We start from the raw sequence: 20,043 nt of genomic DNA, 5'->3' as shown, positions 1-20,043 counted from the left end.
CCTTTGATCGATTAAGCTGGATGTACATGCGCAAAGTACTCCTCAGATTCGGTTTTAAGACCGCATTATGTCATCTAACTGTGCTCTATACGATTCCCCCTCAACCCGGGTGTACAGCAATGGCTTTCTATCTGACTCCTTTCCTATCTCTAATGGAACAAGACAGGGGTGCCCCCTTTCTCCACTGATTTTTGTACTAGCTATTGAGCCCCTAGCAATTAAAATACGTAACACCGATCAATTCCTGGGCCTAAAGATAGGTGCTTCCACCCATAAATTATGTTTATTCGCGGACAATGACCTCCTCTTTGTTATGAAGCCCAGAGGGACCCTCCCCTCCCTGCACGAGATTTTGAATCAATATAGCGAGGCTTCTTATTATAAGCTGAACACTACAAAGACAGACGCTCTCCCAATTAATCTCCTTGACTCCCTCCCATCCCTCCGTGCTATGTATCCCTACAACTGGCGCTCAGTAGCAATTAAATATCTAGGCATAAGTATCCCTGCTGACCCTTCTAAAGTGTTTGAGGTAAATTTACTCCCCCTCATTGCGGATATCACAGCCCTAACTAAATCCTGGCTCTCATTCGATATATCCTGGCTGGGCCGCCTCGCTGCTTTTAAAATGACTCTACTACCAAAGCTGATGTACCTATTTCAACAATCCCTTATGCCATCCCAAAGAAGATCATGCAGGAATGCACTAAGGTTATGACTAAATATGTTTGGTCCTCTAATACCCCTAAACTAGCCCACTCTGAAATGACCATCCCTAAAGCCAAAGGAGGATTAACTCTACCAGATTTGACTTTATATCATGAAGCATCTATTCTAGCTCAGTTAAAAAACTATTTTAGAGTAGATTCCGTTATCAACTGGGCTCTCCTCGAGACCTCAGCTTGCACTTAATACCCTTTTAAAGACGCCTTCTTACTCTCCAAACATATACGACCCACCCCCACACTCATGCTCCAATCTATGAAGGCCGCTTTATCAGTGTGGGATAGGTTACTCTCCAGACTCCCTCCTTCTTCCCATACACTAACTAATATCTCCCTTCAGACCATGTCGACTCTTATTCCGAATTTAAGCCTAGCTCGATGGTCTGTCTGTGGAGTGGCAACACTGGCGGACCTATTAACGGGCCCCACTCTAATGTCTTTTCCAAGTCTCCAACAAAAATTGTAAAGTTCCATCTTAGTTGCTGCCTTTAATGCTTGACATGATTATTTACAGTTTTATGTATATTGCTGAACCCTGTGTGACCTCCCTTCCCCCATGGTTTGGTTTCCCTACTTCTTTTTTCTGTACCCCATTTCTATGAAAATTTTCAATAAAAACTTATTGATGTTAAAAAAAAAAAGTGATAAAATGGAGAGTGATAAACAGCCAGCCAATCAGCTCCTACCTGCCATGTCACAGACTGTGTTTGAAAAATGTCAGACTGGAGCTGATTGGTTTGTTGTTTATGCCACTTTTGAAGCTTAGTGCATCTGGCCCCAGGTTGGAATCAGGCCTCAAGTCCAATGTCTTTGTCTTTTGAAGCAGGTTTACTGGCCTTGGCAAAGGGGAGGAGGGAGCCTTGGCCTTTATTATGCAACCGTTGTCTCCATCGTTGTCTCCGTCTCTCCCCCATCTTTATTGGTGGGGTTGCCACTCCCCCAGGTACCCAGGGCTGACCAGCCACGATGAGCATGATACGGCCGGGGAACCTGGTGTCCCCCGGCTGTGGCATGACACCGCAGGCTGAAAGAGCCGGGTGCTGGTTCCAAAATACAGGGGACCACCAGTTTTTCTGTCCCCCATATATTTGGAACAAGGAACAATTCAAGAGTTCGGGGCTGGTTTCAGAAATATGGGGACCCCTACGCTTTTTGTCCCCCATATTTTTGGAACCAAGTCCGGCCCAAGGAGCCCGGAGCTGGTTATGCTCAGGAGGAGGGAGCCCACACGGTTTAAAATTTTTAAAGGTGTGATATGATGCAATTTCGGAAAATGCAATAAAATCGCATCCTATTAAATGTCACCCTATATTCAATTGTTTTCATCCCAATATATTAGAGAGAGAGAAATAAAGGAATACATTTTTTTAAAAATCAACTATAAATATAATCACTTTTAAAAGTTCTTAAAGCAATGTGTTCAAATTATGTTCTCAAAAATTCAATTTTTCTAATACAAAACAATAAAGAGCCTGAAGAAAGCAGGGTGCATATGCTAACACTTTGTTGACTATTTTGCCTTGAAGAATCTGAATTGATATGGCAACATTAGAAAGGCAAAGTAGTTACATTTTCTATGGCCTGATGACTGCCTTCAGCAAAACATCATTTCTGTGTTCCGTATTTTATTAAATCTAATACTTGTGTGTGGTTAATGTGACAGTCTTGAATTCATACAGAAAGTTTGAAATAAAATAAATGTTATTACTTTTCCACATGAAAAAAAAAATGCTTACACAAGTACAAAATGTTCAGTAATTCTTTGTGCCTTTTAAAATAATGTCTGACAGAAAGTCATAAAAAAATCTCCGTTTTTTTTGGAAATAATTATTGCTATAATTATTGCTTATTCAAAAAGAGAGTTGGAGAGATCCCTTTAAAATAAAGATTTTCTTTCGCTGCCCATTTATCATCACATTGATGTCTCATGCAGACCTGGAGCTAGAGTAGTACTCTTCTGAGTTAGGCTGGGTACACACCAGAACGACCATGATCGTGGGACGATCGTAAAATGATTTCCTTTGAAATCGCACGATGGTCTCATGATGGATTGGAGTATACAAACACACATGATCTGCACGCGATCGGTACCTAATCGAATGTAGATTGATTAATCTTTACTGCATTAGGCAAAATCTCCAATCTGACAGATGACTGGTGGGGGGAGCACATTGGATCGGATCACAATGAAAACAGGTACGATTCTACTCTTTTTACATACAATCGGTTGAACGATGCATCAAGATCTGGCTATTGAAGCCCAAATCGTCCTGGTGTGTACCCATATTTACAGTGGTCAATAATTGGGGTGAGGCAATTTCCATTCTTTAGATAATATGTGCAAGTATGCATTGTATTCATTAATTAGTTTATAGTGCATATGTGTGTAACACCCCCTTCTGTAGTATGCGAAGTGAGGGTATATATGTACCAGATGATGTAGGTGTATCTCACCTCTGAACTTTATTGGCAGTGCCTCCACCCGAATCACGGCTTCTCTTCTGGGGAGTGTTCTGGAAGTACACCAGGGGGAGATTCGGGAAACCCCCTGCCCAGTACTAATACGCTGTGACACACTGTGTGCTGCAGAAGCCAACTTGGCACATTTATTTAACTGGGGCAACTAAATGCAGCTTTTATAATTTTATATGAAAATCATACATTGGAATGACATGACAGAATGACGGGAAAAATACAATAATAGGACATTGGGGATGAAAGCATAACACCAGCTCCTAGCTTATACTGTGGACAATCGGCTAGCACAATAACTCTAAATGATTCCAACAGTCTCCGACATAAACATCACTTGTCATACACTTTTACACTGACTCAGTATCTCAGAGACTAACCTTACAGGTGCTGGCTAATGGGAATAACCACATGTGCTGTATGTAGCATATTTACTTATAACTCTACAATACCTTCCATGCACAATGATACCACACACAACCACACAAATGGAGCAGTGCACTGCAAGTTGGGGCCCTTCTATATTGTAAGCATGGCTTGGAAACACTCTCTGTCCAGTTTACAGCTTTGCAGGAGTTGTTAATCCTTTGCAGTAAAGTAGAACAATCCCAGTGTGTACACTTGTATGCAGCAACAAATAGTAATTCCTCAGCTTGTATCCTTGCTTAGGTGTATCCTGAGACTTGTAGTTCCACAGCTTTTATTTATCATCAGGGGAATACCATGGAGTATAAGTTCAAATGCATGATGCTTGCTGCATATTTACCTGCCCTCCCATCTATCCTATCATCTATCCCTAACACTTCAGCCCTTGTGGCCAGACACAGTCCAAACCCCACTTAAATAACAGTTACTTATCTGCACACATGGGGATTACAAGACTTGAACTTGATTCTCACTCAAGATGGCTGACTAGCAATGTGTCCTTCCTCAGAGGTGCATGCAAGCCTCTCCCTGGTGCTCCTCACTGTCACTTCACAGCACTCCCTCTGGCTCTGGAATCCTTCTTCAAACTGTGAGTTCTGTCTATATCAAGAATATTGTGACTTCTTGTACAGGGTCCCCTCTCCTGGACTTCTCACACAGCACAGTCTCTCTCTCTGGATACTCTTTGATCTCCTCTCCCTCATGCACTGGGGGATTCCAGTCCTCCCACACACAGATCCGTTTTTAGCTCCTCCCCCTTTTTACAGTGGCCTCCTGGGAGGTGTAGTTTCTCTTCCTGGAATGTTAAAAGACATTGTCCATCTCTCTCCGAATTTGTGTAGAAGTTATTAGTAGCCTCTGGGTGCTCAAGTCCAACTGCAGCACTCCCAGGGGTTACACACTCCCCCTGTGGGGCAAGTCCATAATGAACAGATGATGCGGCTTGTCCCACAACCTGAAAATTAATAGGGGTTAAGACATCCTGTCTAAATAAACTTTCACAGTCATACTCAACAAGCCCTGTCGTAATAGATATGGGAGTTACATAAGGCCACTGGTAGACCCAGCAAGGATGAATCATCCTAGGAACCTCACTTATTTGACCTGGACTATCATAAGTCAGCATCATTGGAGCTCTAGGTGTCCTTTTAGGCCGACCTTGAACTGCTGGGGTCCCTTCCTCTCCCCCTGACACTCCTCTGGGGCATTCAGTATTCTTCACATCTGGAACAACCACATCCCTATCAATGTCATTGATTGGTTCAAGTCCTTCCTCTGGATGCTGGGAATCTAACCTTCCCGATATCCTTGGGTTGATGCCTATTTCATATGGTATGGAAACCATAGGTATACTTTCTTCTACTTGTGGATGTCTCATAGGGGCCCCCTCGGTAGACCCAGTGAACCTTGGGATATCTTGTATGCAATTAATTTCTCTTGATGGCCCTGGAGCATCATAACCCCAATCATCTTCTTCCTCATTATCTTCTGTGAGAGGCTCTCTGAATCTTTTTGATCTTCTGCTTGTGGACACTTTAGGCACATCTTTTTCTTGCTCTTCCCAGAACCTGGTTTCAGCTTTGAGGGGGAGCAAATGCTGTCGGTGGTAGGTCTTTATAGGGCCTGTCTGTCCTTCAGGTTTTATCGTGTAGGCTGGGATGTCTGGCAATTTTGCAATCACAACATGAGGATCCTTTCTCCACCGATTGGCTAACTTGTGTTTACCTGGGATGCCCAAGTGTCGAAGTAGAACCCTATCACCAGGCTCCAGAACATGCTCCTTGACCCGTAAATCAAATCGACGCTTGTTTCGTTGTCCAGCTTTGGATGCAGCAGCTTCAGCTATTCTGTAGGCCTCATTTAGTTCCTGTTTCAGCTGCTGTACATATTTTAAATGGGGCCTTTATTTAGGGTCAGCAGTGTCTACTCCAAAACAGATGTCGATTGGTAATCTAGCCTCTCTTCCGAACATTAGGCGATATGGTGAGTATCCTGTGGACTCGTTTTTCGTACAGTTGTAAGCATGCACCAACTGGCTGATGTGCCTACTCCAATGTGCCTTTTTATTAGTGTCCAGAGTGCCCATCATGCCCAAAAGTGTCCGATTGAACCTTTCTGGCTGGGGATCTCCTTGAGGGTGGAAAGGAGTAGTTCTTGATTTCTTTATCCCGCACACAATACACAGTTCTTTTATGAGCTTGCTCTCAAAGTCCCGACCCTGATCTGAATGAATGCGGGCAGGCAATCCATAATGGACAAAGAACTTCTCCCATAGGATTTTGGCCACCGTCACAGCCCTCTGGTCTTTTGTTGGGTAGGCTTGAGCATAACGAGTGTAATGGTCTGTCACAACAAGAATGTTACAAATGTTGCTCTCATCTGGTTCCACTGACAGAAAATCAATGCAGACTAACTCCAAGGGGCCATTGCTGGAGATGTTCTTTAACGGTGCTGCCTTCTCTGGGAGTGCTTTACGGAGTATGCATTTACCACAAGATTTACAATAAGCTTCAATGTCTTTCTCCATTTTCGGCCAATAAAATCTATCTGAAATTAAAGTCATGGTTTTCTCTATTCCCAGGTGGCCGTGGTTATCATGCAAAGCACGGAGGACCATGGGACGGTGCTTCTCGGGTAATACAAGCTGGCTCCTCTCTCTCCCATCTTTGTGACTGGTTTGTCGAAACAGTATCCCCTGCTTTACCACCAAGGACTCCCTCTGTCGGTTCAGCAAGACAGCTTCCTCCGTTTTTAAACTCTCCTGGAGGAGTCTTTGTCTGTGTTTTACAGACCACCTAACTGCTGCTATAGAAGAGTCATTCTGCTGATCTTCTCTGACTTGGCATGGACTCAGCTTTTGAAGATCACTGAGCTCCAATTGACTCAACCAGCAATATTGTCTTGGTAGTGCATCTTTTGTGGCACCTAAGGCTGTTAGGCACTCTTTGACTGGGGGCACCACAACTCGCCCCTCGTGGCACATCCCCTTCACATCTGGAGCAGGCACCTCTATCCATTCATCTTCTTGAGACTCCACAAACCTGCCCGGTAATCTTGACAAAGCATCTGCATCTACATTGCTTTTTCCTGGTCTGTACTTTATGGTGAAATTGTAAAGGGCCAGGGCCGCCAACCATCTGTGCCCCGTTGCATCTAGCTTTGCTGTGGTTTGCACATAGGTAAGAGGATTGTTGTCTGTGTGCACTTCAAATGGTACTCCATATAAATAGTCATGAAGTTTGTCAACAATTGCCCACTTAAGGGCCAGGAACTCCAACTTGTGCACTGGGTAGTTTCGTTCACTGGGTGAGAGGCCTCGACTGATGTAGTAGACTGGTCTCAGCTTTCCTTCTTTCACTTGGTATAGCACTCCTCCAAGTCCCTCGAAGGAAGCATCTACATGAAGAATATATGGCAACTCTGGATCAGCATATGCCAGAACGGGTGCTTGAATCAGGCAGTTTTTCAAACCCTCAAATGCTTGTTCACACGATTCATTCCACCTTTCACCAAAGGTATCATTTACCCGGAACAATGGTTTTTCTTTCTGGTGAGAGCCTCTTGGAGCTGGGTAACCCCGAGTTAGATCTGTAAGAGGTTGGACAAGTTTACTGTAGTTGGGGACAAACCGTTTGAAGAAGTTACCAAACCCCAAGAATGACCTTAAGTCCTTCAGTTTTGTTGGTCGAGGCCACTCTATCACTGCTTCTATCTTTGCCGGATCTGTAGAAATTCCATTCCTGTCCACAATATGTCCAACATACTTGACTTTGGCTTGGCAGAAACTACACTTGTCAAGAGATAACTTCAACCCCTTCTTCATTAAGCGATCCAGCACCTTGAGGAGTCTTTCATTGTGCTCTTCTAATGTTCGGCCAAATACTATCAAATCGTCCAAGTAGACCAGCACTTCTCTGAAGTTCATGTCACCCACAACTTCATCCATGTATCTTTGGAAAGTGGCTGGGGCTCCTTTTATTCCTTGTGGCATTCTTTTAAACTGAAAGAATCCAACTGGACAGATGAAAGCGGTTTTGTCAGCATCCTTCCGACTCATCAATATCTGATAGTATCCACTGCGTAGGTCCAGCACAGAAAACCACTTGCTTCCCTGAAGACAGTCAAGGGCTTCATCTATCTTAGGGACTGTGTACTGGTCCGGAATAGTGCGCTTGTTTAAAGTCCGATAATCCACGCACATTCGTATTTTCCCATTCTTCTTTCTAGCTACTACAATAGGGGATGCATAGGGGCTCTCTGATTTCTCAATTACATCATTCTCGAGCATCTCTCTTAAATGTTCTCGAACATCATCCAAGTCAGCAGGTGCTAGGCGTCTTGACCGTTCTCGGAAAGGCCTGTCATCTGTCAGCCTGATGTGGTGTTCTACCCCTTTGGCTTGGCCCAAATCCCAGTCCCCTGAGGAGAAGGCAGCCTCTCTTTGCAGCATCTGCTCAACAAGCCATTGTTTGTCTTCTTGACCAGCATCACTTCCAGCAAAGCAGTGATCAAAACTTTGCATGTGTAATTTGGTATCTTTTGAAGAACTCTTTCCCTCTTCCTTCTTCTTATAAGCATCCAAACACATAGGGTGAATTTTAAGAGTTTTACCATAATTTGCCCCTCCTGCCTCTTTGCACCATTTGGCCAGTATCTCAAACAAGTGGGAGTTTGTTCCAATAATCACTGGGACATCTCGAGGTTCTCCTTCACTATTAGGGCAAACAAGTGCAACCACCTCTACCTCCTCTTCTATTCCAGCTATTTCTTTTGGGAACTTCAATGGTACAGTGATGTATCCGAGGTAGGGATAACTCTTGTCACTCAAGCCCCAGATAGTCAGTCCACATAATGGCTTGATGGGGAAGTCAGACAGATTCTTTCGGTACCAGTTCTCAAACACAATGGACACTTGAGAACCACTATCTAGCAAAGCTATACATGATCTTCCATTCAACGATGCAGGAACATGAGGCGTAGGGCCTAGCAATCCTTCAGGAAAATGGCTCCATCCTGGGTTAGAGTTCCCCACAGTGTTAATGTTCACTTTCTTTAGAGGGCCAGTGTGGGGTATCCTGGTCCTCCCCCTCAGTTTTCCGCCGGCTTCCCATTCCTTGGGCATGGTGAAGGAGACCTCCTCTTTCTCCACCTATGTGAACATTGTCTAGTGAAGTGCCCAACTTCTCCACAATTGAAACACTCTCCCTGCCTCCGAGCGGAGATATCTTCTGACATGGGTAGTCGTTCTGCAAGGTGGCCTTTCTGCATCTGGGACTGGATCTGTTTCTGCATCTCCAACAGCTGGGCAATCTGTTCCCCTTGTTTCTCCACAATCTTCATTAGCTCAGCACCGGGAAGGGCAGCATCAGGTTTTGGCTGTACAACCTTGACTTTCTTGGTCACCCTTTCTCTGGACTCGACTATAGATTCCTCTTGCTTAACATCCTCTATTAACTGAAGGAAGGTAGGTGATGTTTTCCCAAGTTGAGAATTTCTTATATTCATTGCTACTGGGTCAAGGGACAAAGCTCCCCTTAACAACTGTTGCATACGCATGTTGTCCACTTCTGCTAGGGATATCCCTTTCTTTGATACGATAAAATGGATAAGCTTGTCCAGCCGATAGATATAACTGGACAATTTCTCCCCGGACTCCTGGTAAGTGTGTCGTAGCTGGTATAGAAGATCAGTGGCATCCCCTGCTATCCCATATTCCCGGTCCAGAGCCGCTAAGTACTCTTGAGCAGTGGCTTGGGAATTACTTCTCCTTACAGCTTGGATTAATTCTCCAGCTGGACCTCTCAGGCTTTCCACTACCCGTTGTCTCTTATAGGGTTCTGAGCAATGCCATTCTGCCAGGTATTGGGAGGCCATCTCCCTCCAAGCTTCATAAGTTTCTTCCCCAGCAGGGACTGGCGTTAGTCCTGAGAAGATTCTGAGCCTTCTGTAGCTCCCATCATGCTGTGACTTTCCTAACTGTTCCACCAATTGCTGTACTGCAGTGAGGAACAGTTCACTTTGATCCTTGTCAGTTTCACTAGTACAGGAGGACGGCATAGGATTTTCTTCCCTGGTGGCAGAGAATACTTGTTGGCTAATATTTCCATCAGACACTTCAGCAATAAGAGGTGTTGTAGCTAGGGGTGTTGGCTTCAAAGGAATAACAATGTTCCATCTTTGTTTACTTGGCCCAACTATGATGGAGGGAAGAAAATCTCTATCCAATTTTGCTTGTGTCTCACATAATATCAGGCTGGTCTTGTCAGCATCTCTATGTTTCTGTCCAAGTATTTTAGGCTGTTCAATCCCATAAACCCTGTGAAGCACCTGCATGACTTCATCCTCGGTCACACCTTGAGAATCCCCATAGATCCCTAAACATTGGGTTGGGTCTGCAGCCTGCTGTTCACACCACAAATACATTTCCTCTCTTATACTATCCATGGCGTCTGTGCTGAGTGGTGTTCACTGAGGGTGTCTTCAGAATCTCAGCATGTGCTTCCACTGTAACACCCCCTTCTGTAGTATGCGAAGTGAGGGTATATATGTACCAGATGATGTAGGTGTATCTCACCTCTGAACTTTATTGGCAGTGCCTCCACCCGAATCACTGCTTCTCTTCTGGGGAGTGTTCTGGAAGTACACCAGGGGGAGATTCGGGAAACCCCCTGCCCAGTACTAATACGCTGTGACACACTGTGTGCTGCAGAAGCCAACTTGGCACATTTATTTAACTGGGGCAACTAAATGCAGCTTTTATAATTTTATATGAAAATCATACATTGGAATGACATGACAGAATGACGGGAAAAATACAATAATAGGACATAGCATAACACCAGCTCCTAGCTTATACTGTGGACAATCGGCTAGCACAATAACTCTAAATGATTCCAACAGTCTCCGACATAAACATCACTTGTCATACACTTTTACACTGACTCAGTATCTCAGAGACTAACCTTACAGGTGCTGGCTAATGGGAATAACCACATGTGCTGTATGTAGCATATTTACTTATAACTCTACAATACCTTCCATGCACAATGATACCACACACAACCACACAAATGGAGCAGTGCACTGCAAGTTGGGGCCCTTCTATATTGATGTAAGCATGGCTTGGAAACACTCTCTGTCCAGTTTACAGCTTTGCAGGAGTTGTTAATCCTTTGCAGTAAAGTAGAACAATCCCAGTGTGTACACTTGTATGCAGCAACAAATAGTAATTCCTCAGCTTGTATCCTTGCTTAGGTGTATCCTGAGACTTGTAGTTCCACAGCTTTTATTTATCATCAGGGGAATACCATGGAGTATAAGTTCAAATGCATGATGCTTGCTGCATATTTACCTGCCCTCCCATCTATCCCTAACACTTCAGCCCTTGTGGCCAGACACAGTCCAAACCCCACTTAAATAACAGTTACTTATCTGCACACATGGGGATTACAAGACTTGAACTTGATTCTCACTCAAGATGGCTGACTAGCAATGTGTCCTTCCTCAGAGGTGCATGCAAGCCTCTCCCTGGTGCTCCTCACTGTCACTTCACAGCACTCCCTCTGGCTCTGGAATCCTTCTTCAAACTGTGAGTTCTGTTTATATCAAGAATATTGTGACTTCTTGTACAGGGTCCCCTCTCCTGGACTTCTCACACAGCACAGTCTCTCTCTCTGGATACTCTTTGATCTCCTCTCCCTCATGCACTGGGGGATTCCAGTCCTCCCACACACAGATCCGTTTTTAGCTCCTCCCCCTTTTTACAGTGGCCTCCTGGGAGGTGTAGTTTCTCTTCCTGGAATGTTAAAAGACATTGTCCATCTCTCTCCTTATTTGTGTAGAAGTTATTAGTAGCCTCTGGGTGCTCAAGTCCAACTGCAGCACTCCCAGGGGTTACATGTGTTTAGTATTCTTAACTTGCATCTTCTTACATTTGGCCAGCCCGCCTGCGCAACATATCCGTAGCACTGACGGAGGCTGGTGGGGGCGTGGGCGGTGGACGGGGATGGGCGAGCAGCACACTCAGTGGTGGGGTGCTGGGACCGGGTGCTTCCCTTCTTGTCTCCGCTTCAGGGAGACAGGCAGGAAGCATCAGCGAGTGGCAGCAACAGAATGGGGCGCGTGTGCAACTCATGCACGTGGACCCTATTCTGTTGGACTCTGGTGGAGTGGCAGGGGACAGCGCATGATGAGTCTATCGCCAGGAGCGACTCTAATGACAGCTTCTCCATCTGAACATAATATAATATAATTAAACACAAGCATTTCTAAAGGTATTACTGTCAGATACATATCTCCTGTGTGTTCAGCCAGTCTGGAGCAAACAATATACAGTGACATAACTCCCAACTGTCCCGATTTTTGTGGGACAATCCCCCTTTTTGGGGACTGTTCCACATCCCACCCATGGTAGGCAGTGTCCCACAGGGGTGGTGAGGGAGTTGGGAGTCCTCCTTTTCAGCACTGCTCTGCCTAGACACTGCGCACATGTGTACAGTGGCTATTCACAAAGGCTGGGTTACGGGGGTGTGGCCAGCACCTCTTAGAGCACTGGCCATGCCCACAGCAGTGCCAAAAAATGGGGCTGTGTCCTCACAATTACGGCACTGTCACAAAGTCATACCCCCTTTCCGCGTGCCATGCCCAGTTTCAGTGCCGTGTTTGGAAGTCTAGCTGGGGAGCCTAGAAATGTTGGGAGGTATGCAGTGATTATTATGACTATATGTACCATTATCTATCCGCTTCTGAATTGCTGATAAGTGAAAAACAGTGATATACAGTAATATACAATAAAAGTGGTTACAAATATGCCATGATAGTCACACTCGAATACCCTTGGTAATATATAGTAAAATGTATCCATTAACAACAGTAAAGTTGTAGTAGACACCTCACGAAATTACTGTATACTATAAAAATACTAATGCTATTCCAATTTAAATTGGAAATTGAGATTTGGTCAAAGGTACAAAGAAAGGATAAGAAAGTGGATTCCTATATGGGGCACACTAAACTAGCGAAAAATGGGGGTGATCTCTGTCAATGTATATTAATGATTATGTGTCCCAAAAGGAGTTGAATAAAACTTATTTTATTGTTAAATGTAAAAGAAGTGAAATATTTAAAAGAATATTTGAAAAAATTATGCAAAGTGTAATAAAGTGAATTATTTAAATTTATGTCCGCTGTGTGTGGTTTTATAGATTGTACATGATGTACAGTAATATCACTCTGATGTTTGATGTGAGGCAATTAGAAACACTTAACTTGTACAATTAGAGTGAAGGCCTGTAGTTCTTAAATGATAGTAAATTATAGTAAAAAATGATGAGGATTCTCCATCCCACCTTACTCATATGAATGATGTGGACCTATCTAATTGGCTATAAAGCTCAGACTTTGAGTAAGGTGGGATTGAAAAACCTCATAATTTTTTACTATAATTTACTATAATTTAAGAACTACAGGCCATAACTCTTATTGTGTGTCTAATTGCCTCCAATCAAACATCAAAGTGATATTACATTGTGTATAATCTATAAAACCACACACAGCGGACATACATTTTAATTAAACATCCCAACATCTCACGTGTACCTTTAGCATGTCATATTTATACATTCTTAACTTATATAAATAAACCTGAAATAAAGACTCGGAGGCATAGGTTTGGCAGAAATTGTTAACTGATTTATTTGTAGCAATATTTTAAGCTAGATCAGGGCCGGCGCCACCACTAGGCAAATCTAGGCATTTGCCTAGGGCGCCGGCCACTGGAGGGCGGCATTTTGCCCCCCCCCCCCCCCCCGTGCCGCCCGGGTACCTGTCCTGCGGCGCTGTGTATTTAAAGCTGGCGGCGGAGGCAGCGGGGGTCCCTGCAGTCCATTAGAAATAACGAGCGCTATCCGCCGGGCTATGCGGAAGCGCTTCTGTTGTGAAAACACTGGCAGCACGGCGCACGCTGATCTCAGCCAATCAGCGTGCTGCCAGTGTTTTCACCACAGAAGCGCTTCCGCATAGCCCGGCGGATAGCGCTCGTTATTTCTAATGGACTGCAGGGACCCCCGCTGCCTCCACCGCCAGCTTTAAATACACAGCGCCGCAGGACAGGTACCCCCCTCCCCCGGCACCGGACAGCACCGCAGGACAGGTACCCCCCGGCACCGGACAGCGCCGCAGGACAGGTACCCCCCTCCTCCGGCACCGGACAGCGCCGCAGGACAGGTACCTCCCCCGGCACCGGGGCGCCCCCACCCCGACTCGCCTGGGTCGCTCCGGTGCCTTGCACCGGCCCTGAGCTAGATTGATTATTTAATTTAGATTAATTAATTAATGGTGGCCAAGAAAGAACAGCTACTACTATAACTCCACCCCAACTCTAACGTAATTGGCCTAACTCAACACAAGCGGTATCCAACTCCACCTAACAGCATTGACTTTCCACCAGCTAGGTGGGGTTGTTGTCGCCGAACGGGTGATCCAGCAAAGGCCTAAGCCAATGAAGGTGAGTGCACCGAAAACAGGCCAATAAAACGTCAACATCAACACGTAGTGTGAGCTAATTGATTAAATCTGCCGTTCTTTTCCGCCTATCAGCTAACGCAATTAAAACCCACCACCCTCATTAAAACAAAAGGGGAGAGACGGCAGGGAATTCAGCAGGAAGAAGAGGAAGTCTCCTCCTCTTCCTGCCATATTAAACTCAGTCAACCCAACCAGACCTATGCCCTTATTGGATCCCCAAGTCACATGCATCCCAGTGTGACACACAGATGGGGATGTTTAATTCACTCCATGTCCAGTGCTGGTATTACGTTTCTCAATTCACTTTTTTTACACTTTACGCTGTTTTTCAACAAGTTTTCACATGTGCTATAAATATTTTGCTTCTTTAACTTTTTAACAATAAAAGTTTACTGTGCCCCATATAGGAATCCCCTTTCTTCTCCTTTCTTTGTATGTTATACAGATTCCCGGGACTCGGGAGCACCTCCTTTGATATATAATTTGGAATTTCAAATATATATTTGATAAAGGTACCAACTAGCTATCAGATTTAAGGACTGTGTGGATTAATCTTCTCTGTTCGATTTGGTCAAAGGACAAGAAAACTTCCAGTCATCAAGTAGTTAACATGTCTATCTTGCCTTTGGAAAGATGCACATACTAAAGCGTACACACACACTGTGGATCTTACATAAAATTGAGCTTGTTATTCAGTGTGATATTAGCATGGATTTGTTTTCCTCAGAGTGAATATCAGTAAAAAATGTATATATGTATATAATGTTTCTAAAATAGCAGATCTGTCTGGGGCAACACTGAATCCAATTACAGGTTGCTGTGTTACACATGACTGCACTAACTGGCTATTTTTCTGTAAGAAAATTCTGCTTCTTTGTGGCAAAGACACACAAAATAAAGGGAATCATGCAAACCGCTATGAAAATTTGTGTTTCCCATAGCAACCAGATCATCATTGTCATTTTGCTATTATTGTTTAGAAAATGTACGGAAATATTTTATTGACTCATATGCCAACAAAAGGAGGTGCCATTCTGGTGTACAGTATTTGATACGCCAGTTTTTACAAATGCCCTTCCGAATGTTAAACATCAAACACATTCCTGCCAGCAGTCAAATAAGATAGGGATGACCTATCCAAAAAAGAGATGTATTCTGACACAAAAGGGGGACGGCCAGTTGGAGTGAGGCTGAGTGCACCAAGACTATGACCTTATTTATCCCCTTTTATAATTAGAAATGTTGGGAGCTATGCAATCAGTATATATAAAGTATTTTTTTGGTATAACTGTCCTTTTTCTTTTAATCTCGTTCCTGGTTTAATGGTAACAGATGGGGGTCACTCCGGACCATGTGGATTGAGCCAAAAGGGCAACATTTAAATAAGATGTCAATATATGCACATAATAAGCCCTTTACTGCTGAGGGTTTTCTCACCTCTGTGCTGAGGGTAGTCTTTTTATGTTTTGGCGCTTTAAATTCCAACATTATAATCATTTTTTATGATTATAATCATTTTTTATGCTTTTTAAGGAGATTTTTAATGTTCAGAAACACCATTAGACTTTTAACCAATTCTATCATGTCTGATAAAATGTAAAGCACCCAAAACAAAGTCTTCTGATAGGGATGCACAAAGTGTCCATGCTCACCAGTATCAGTTTTAAAAATAACTAAAAAAAATAATCTGGTTTGCTTTTGGCTCACTTTTTTTGTAAACTCAATTAAAAAAAAACACTTTTTTGGACTGTCTTCTGTATAAAGTACCAGTGAAGAAAATGTAGAAGTTTTTTTATGGGGCACTTCCCTGTGGATAATTAGTGGGACTAATCCTCCACAGTGCAGAGTTTAAAAATATTTTTTGAGACCTTTGGTTCCACCTCCAACATGTGTGGACACTGCATGGAGCTCTGCCATCATCACACACCTCGTATGTAACACCATTCAATATACAAGGGTTTATTGGAATAAAAACATACAAAAGACAAAATATACTTATGGACATCAAATAGGATCGCCAATTTTCATATATTCGGGGGTAAATGCATTGAATTGTCTCACCATAAACCGGTGCTGCGGTGGGCTATACTTCAAGAGAAGTTTCTGCGGCACCACCGCAGGAGTCTTGGTTCTTGATAAGTCCCCAAATAAAAGTGCAAAGTGCAGGAAGGTGCGGTCCAGATAAAGTGTCCAAGTGTCCAGGTGTCAGTGCAAGCAGATGGATAATTGCACTGTTTGGACTGAATCAAAGTGTGTCCTTTGAAAGGTCAGCAACGCGTTTCGGAGACACGCAGGCTTCCTTTTTCAGGCTGGTTTTTGAGAGAGTTGGGCCTGGCTACAACAAATTTTTGTTTGTTTTCAGTGCCATCAGGAGGTGGTGTACCTCCTTTGTGTTGTAGTAGGCAGCACCCTCTCAATAAATTGCGCTATTTTATTTCCACAAATCTGTGCATTTCAAAATTATCACACACCTAGCACAGCATTACAGAATGCAGCTCCTTTACTGAGCCATAGCTGCTAAAGAGACACCGACACTCACCCTGAACTGTATGGAGAGATATTTCTCTCAGCAGAAGATTGCGTCAGCAGAGTCAGTAGAGAGCTCAGCATTTCAATATGGCACTGGATGCCACAGCAGCTGGTAATGAAACCAGCCCTTTGCATCATTCCTCTCCTTCACTGAAACAGGTGAGGCATCACAAGAATCTATAAACCACCTGATCCCTTCAGGAGATACTTCTGTCACTTATGGAGACATGATAACAGCTATTAGGGAGGAAATGGGGTTCTTAATAGTTAAGAAGACAGCCGACATTACAGACGAACTTTACCAACTCAAACACAAAGTACAGGAGACAGAGCACTGAGGGCCTTATTCTAGTTCACTCTTTCTGACAAAATCCTTCTTAGATGGACAAAACCATGTGCACTGCAGGGGGGCAGATGTAACTTGTGCAGAGAGAATTAGATTTGGGTGGGGTTTTACTTCAAAGTGAGATCTATATTGCACTGTAAAAATAAAGCAGCCAGAATTTACCCTGCACAGAAACAAAATAACGCACCCAAATCTAATTTTCTCTGCACATTTTACATCTTCCCCCCTGTAGTGCACATGGTTTTGTCCATCTAAGAAGGATTTTGTCAGAAAGAGTGAACTAGAATAAGGCCCTGAGTGAGCACTGAGTTGTAAAATTATTCTCAGACAAGGCTAACATTCAAGTGTATTGGGTCAAACAAGGCCACATCCAGAACCAAATCCTTAATAAATTAGATGACCTTGAAAATACTGTAGGTCAAGAAAGACAAATCTTCACATAGTTGGCATGCCAGAATCCAATAAAGGGACTGAGCTTTTGGACTTCATAAAAAATTCCCAGCCACGTCTCTGAAATCTGCTTGTACAGATATGATCATTGAAATGGGTCCATTAAGCTGTATACACACGGGGGAAGATATATTGCGCAGAAATATATTGCTAGCAATACATTGCTGAGCAATGTATTGCTCAGTGTCTCCTTTTCATCAGCGACCAGAGAGGGTCGCTGATGAGAAGGAACCTCTGTCGGGGGAGCCGCAGAGGTAATCAGCTGGTCGCAGGAGCAAGCTCCTGCAACCAGCGATTGGAATGGGGCTGAAAACGGGAGCGCGCATCCGGCGATTTATCGCCGGGGCACACTCCCATCACTGGCAATATGGTCGCCAGCGACCATATTTCCAGCGATTTCAGCCCCTATCGCCCCCATGTGTACACAGCTTAACACAAGAATTCAGGGAATCATCTCCATGTGGTGTTATTCAAGTGATAAAACTACCTACATAAAGAGGCTCTCTAGAAATATTCCCGCCAGAGAAGAGATTTGTCTTCAGAGGGAAATAAAATATACCTCTTTCAAGATTAATCTGCCCAATTGACTAGAGCCAGGCAAGTTGTTTGCCCATTTGTTCTCATCTCATACAGGGCACTGAATATTTGCACTGCTCTACCTAGCAAGATTGTGTGTATTTGAAGGTATCACCCACACTGACTTGATGCTCAAAAGTTTGGGATCACCCAGCCAATTTCTGTTTTACATGAAAACTGACTTTTATTTATGAAATGAGTTGCAAAATGAATAGAACATATAGTTAAATACATTAGAAAGGTTAGAAATAATGATTTTTATTTGAAATAATAATTGTATCCTTCAAACTTTGCTTTCATCAGAGAATGCTCTTTTTGCAGCAATTACAGCATTGCAGACCGTAGGCATTCTAGCTGTTCATTTGTGGAGGTAATCTGAAGAAATTTGGATTGGCTTTATGGACACTTCTTGCTTACCATACAGTCAAGCTGCTCCCACAACAGCTCAATGGAGTTGAGATCTGGTGACTGCGCTGGCCGCTCCATACCATACAGAAAACCAGCTGCCTGCTTCTTCTGTAAATAGTTCTTGCATAATTTGGAGGTGTGCTTTGTGTAATTGTCCTGTTGGAGAAGGAAATTGGATCCAATCAAGTCTTGTACAAATCCCCCACTTTACCAGCACCAAAGCAGCCCCAGATCATAACATTACCTGCGCCATGCTTGACAGATGGCATCAGGCACTCTTCCAGCATCGTTTTACTTCTGCATCTCACAAATGTTCTTCTGTATGATCAAATTAGAGACTCTAATGTACTTGTCTTCTTGATTAGTTGTGCACCGGGGCCTCAAATTTCTCTTTCTACTCTGGTTAGAGCTTGTTTGTACTGTTCTCTGAAGGGAGCAGTACACATTTTTGTAGGAAATGTTCACTTTCTTGGCAAATTCTTACAAGGAATAGCATTCATTTCGAAGAACAAAAATAGACTTTACATGAAAGTTCTCTTTTTCTGGCCATTTTTAGAGTCTAATCAGACCCACAAATGTGATGCTCCAGCTACTCAACTAGCTCAAAGGAAGGACAGTTTTATAGCTTCACTAGCAAGTAAACCCATTTCAGATGTGCTAACATAATTGCACATTGGTTTTCTAATCATCCATTAGTCTTCTAATGCAATTAGCAAACACAATGTACCATTAGAGCACTGGAATGATGGGTGCTGGAAATGGGCATTTATACACCTACAGTATGGTGATGTACATATTTCTTTAAAAAACATGTATGCAGCTGGTAAAGTCATTTACCACATTTATGCTGCTTTTACATTGCCTAAACGTTTGAGACCCGGTAATTTGAAACTGTATTCAAAATGGTATATTACCCTATTAAACCCCTTTCACACCGCACATAAATACTGGGTCTCAAGCAGGTTTGCAGTGTAAAAGCAGGACAGACAGTAGCTATGAGAGCGCAGTGCATATCTAATGAGCCTCTCATTACATATGCGCATATGGAATGAGTGCAGTGCATATATATGAGCCACTCATTACATATGTGCATATGTAATGATCGACTCATTACATTTGCACTGTGCTCATTACATATGTGCATATGTAAGGAATGGCTCATTACATATGCACTGCGCTCTCCTAGCTACTGCCTGAGTCCTATATACCGGTTCAGAGCCATTCACACTGCATGAAAAATGGCTCTAAACTGTGAAGAACTCTGCTTTTTACCTGTTTGCAAATACCGGTTATTTGTAACGGGTAAATGCAGATTGGTGCTTTCACACTGCAGCTCTAACCATTTTAAAAGGCTAAAAAATCGGCAATATACCGGTTAAGTGCTGCAGTGTGAAAGGGGTAATTTATTGTTATCTTCATTGAAAACAACATTGCTTTTCTTTAAAAAGTAAGGACATATCTAAGTGACCCCAAACTTTTGAACAGTAGTGTACCTAAGTGCTATAACCTTATACACTGTGAGTCTGATTCTGGTTCACTCGCAAAAGCAAATTCTCCCTCTAATGGACAAAACCATGTGCACTACAG

The sequence above is a fragment of the Crinia signifera genome, chromosome 4 (genome assembly GCF_055691185.1).
Source record: "Crinia signifera chromosome 4, ASM5569118v1, whole genome shotgun sequence".
Taxonomy (NCBI): Eukaryota; Metazoa; Chordata; class Amphibia; order Anura; family Myobatrachidae; genus Crinia; species Crinia signifera.
This window is presented reverse-complemented; position numbering follows the sequence as displayed.